Raw genomic sequence first — 3,739 nt, forward strand, 5'->3', positions numbered from 1 at the left:
GCCAGTGCCTGGGGGATAGGTATACCTGACTCTTGTAGCTCGCTACTCTGGGTGTGGGGGGGGGGGGGGGACCAGCCCCAAGGTTTATGATTTAACTTAATTGCAGTGTTTCAATCCGCCTAATACACCAGAATTTTAAGGATCCCGAGTTGGACATTTGAAGCCAACAGCCTAAACAGCTCCCAGGGGTCCTGGCTCCATGCAGCAAGCTGTGCACCATGCTCCCAGCCGCCTGTCAGGGTTGCAGACCTGAGCTGCCTCAAGTGGCTCCCAGAGTCTGGGGTCCATGTGCTGCACTGTGAACTGGCTGGGGCTGGAGCATCAGACTAGCATGGGGAGTTTTGGGGGGCTCTTCTGGGTGCTGGCTCCGCCCACTGGGCAGCTCTTCCCAGATCGTCTTCTGCCCCGCTCTCTTCTCCATTCCCTGATAGGTCTTCCCTGAGTGCTGGGCACGCAGCTCCTTTTATTCTCTTCAGAGGCTCCGCCCCCTGAAGTTCTGCTGGGCCAGCAGAGTACAGTCTCAAACCAGGTCTGAGACTTTTCTTTTTTTTTTTCTCTCTCTCTCACCCCTAGTACAAGCAGGGCAAAGCCCCTCCCAACAGTTACCTGATTGGTGGATGGGCTCCACCAATCACAACAGAGATTCCCTGAGTCTGGGCAGGCTGAGCTGCATCAGTAAGTTTGCCACATCTGTAAAGATCAGGTCTTTAGTGGGGCTTTTTCAGTGCTTTTATCTAATAAGTGGTTGAGTCAGCTTTAGCTAAAAGTGACAAAAAGCCCCACTGAAGTGCCTGATATTTACAGACTCTGTAAAGCCAGTTTGAACTAACATGCTACTTCTTCTAGTAAAAGACAGGTTGGGGGGGGGGGGGGGAAGGGGGGGGGGGGGGGGGCGGGTGGTGACCGGGGGACCGAAGAGCCCCGTCGTAATGGCTGCAAGCAGCCCTAAGGCTGCTTAATTCCCAGGCTTGTGCCCTCTCCATGAGACAGTGCTGCTCCCTCCTGTATAGGATCTCAGACAGCTGAGGTACTTCTGGTACGGGCAAGACCTTTGTTTCTATCATTGTAGGTACTCAGCTAGACCAACTTCCAACTGCAAGGACCAGAGTGGAGATTGAGCTGCAGTGCTTCATATTGGGCACATCTACATGAGCCATTATTGCTCCACAGTTTATTGCTCCTGGGAAACTCCCAGGCACGTGGTTTACACATGCGCCCAGACCACAGCACATTGAGCCAGGTTGCAGCAGACGCAGCTGGTGGGGGGGGGCCGGGGGTTAGCCAGTCAGCCCAAGGCCGCTCCAACAGAGCTCAGTGTGCTGCAGAGGGGCTGCCTGGGGCACAAGGGTGCTTTACTGCAAGGCTAGCTGGCAGGCAGCCCCTGCAATGAAGCACTCTCATGCCCCAGCCAGCCAAGTCAGCATCTACACATGCGCTGCGGTGCATGAAAAAACTCCACAGCATGGTAGGACTTTACAAGTCCTAACCTACTGCAGAGTTTATTAGTTTCATGTACCCTAGTAGGGATGCACGTGTAGACACTGAGATGTTTCCTGTAGAGCTAATTACTCAACTGCGCAGTAAATGTCTCATTCAGATGTGCCCATTGAGTTAGAAGTTACCTTAGACATTCAAGGAAGAACACTAGCCTGTTGCAGAGAATATGCTAAACAAAAAGTAAGATGTATTTTAGCAGCGCTATTCTCCTTGTGCATTATGAGTGGGGCCTGGTTTCAATCATGTGTCCAGCTTACAATGTGGTGGCTCCTTTCAACTTGGAGTCTTTCCCCCCTCCCCCGTCCCGCTAATTGTCGGGGGGGCCCAGCCGCTCACCACTTGCTCCTGGTGGCTGGAAAGTGAAAACCATGGTTTTAAATATACTTCGTTTTTGTCTCCTGCTGTTTGTTGCTGACTAGACAGGAGGCCAAAACTGTGGCATATTTAAAACAGCAGTTTTTGCCTCCTGGCCATCAGGAGCAAGCAGGGCCCCTCCACCAATCAGTGGTGGGGGAGGTGTGCTTGGAGAACTCCAAGATTAAAGGAGCCACCACACCATGAGCTGGGCCTGTGATATAAACCAGGCCCTAATTATGAATGTCTTGTCACATCTTTAGTTTAATAGTTCTCTGCCATAATAACCACTTTCAGAAGATTCCCACTGCTTACAGATCAAGATTGCTAACACCAGCTGAGCAGATGAATTATGCACAGAGGAAAAAAGAGGTAGGGACAGTCATTTTTCAGACACTTACATGGCTCACCAATCACAACAAATCTCTTACTGAGAATTTTTAAATGGAAAATATGGATTGTGGCTGGAAATGTACTTCTGGTAATTTGAATGATTACCTGTCCGTATGATATAAAATATCACCTTTCATCACATCTAACACTGATGACTTCCAGGGGGCATAAAGTACTTTGAAGACTGATTATCCAGGATAATAAGAAGCCACTAACCAGAATGTTGTCTAAATCCAAAAATTGCCTGTGACAGCCAGGCAAATCTGCTGCACCCTACAGAGAAATAACCAGCTATCACACACATTCTACATTTTGAACTCAATGGGTAATTGAGGAAATAGGGATTTATTTCAGAGAAGGATCCAAATTCATTAGTGGCTCATTTTGAAGAAATGAGAACCCCTGGGGACAAATAGCACCCAATTTTAAAAGACCTTTGTGAAATCCATCCAACTGATATAGAAGTTTGATAGCACACCTGGTGGAAGAAAGCGAGAGACATGTTGAAGAGTCCATTCACAACTGTGAGTGACAGTCAGGTTTATCCAACTGGAAGATGTAGTTAACAGACTTAGTCTGAAGTCAGGCAGAAGGCGGGGTAGCCTTACACCCTATAGACTACCTAAATTAGAGAAATATAGGCTAAGGTTTCATAAGCAGAGGGCTTACTTCTTCACAGGCTGGATCTGGAGGTGGGTCATCTCATCGGTGGGTGACCATATTGTTTTTAAGGAAATCCAGGACACTGTGTTTCAAGTAAAGGCAGAGCAGAATGGTGCACCAGGTGAGTAGGCAGGAACCACTGCTGCTGGGCGGGAGCAAGGCAGGTGGACTGGACCGGTGCCCAGCCCATCCTACCTCCCACCTTCAGCCACTGCTCAAGAAGAGCTAGGCCAGGCATGTGCAGGTGGGGATGGTGCCTACGCCAGCTCATCCACTTTGCTTCTGCCCAGCAGCAGCAGTGCCTGCCCACCTGCCAACCTGGCAAATAATGCCACTCTATGTCCCTGCGAGACTGCTCCCCGTGCTCCTGCCCCTGCCTGCAACAGTGCTGCTGACTTGGCAGGGGGAGGGAGGAAGGGGAGAACCAAAATACAAGTTTGCCCAGGGCACCACTTTCCCTAAGGCCAGCTCTGCTGCTACACACCCATTTGCAAAAGAGTGAGCAGAGAAAGAAAGCACTGTGTTAGGTGGCTGATTCTGGGACTTCTGTTTCAGTTTTTACCAACCAGCTGGGACGCCTATGAAATCCGGGACTGTCCCAGCTGTTGGCTACAAATGTCCAACTCGGGATCCTTAAAATTCTGGTTTATTAGCGGACTGAAACACTGTAATGAGTTAAATCATAAACCTTGGGGCTGGTCCTTCCACACACACACACACACACACACACACACACACACACAGTAGCAAACTACAAAGTCAGGTATACCTATCCCACAGGCACTGGAGTCTGTCGTTGAGGCTTCTTTCAGCGTGGTGTTATCTTCCAGAA

Source organism: Alligator sinensis, unplaced genomic scaffold, assembly GCF_000455745.1.
Source record: "Alligator sinensis unplaced genomic scaffold, ASM45574v1 scaffold21_1, whole genome shotgun sequence".
NCBI lineage: Eukaryota > Metazoa > Chordata > Crocodylia > Alligatoridae > Alligator > Alligator sinensis.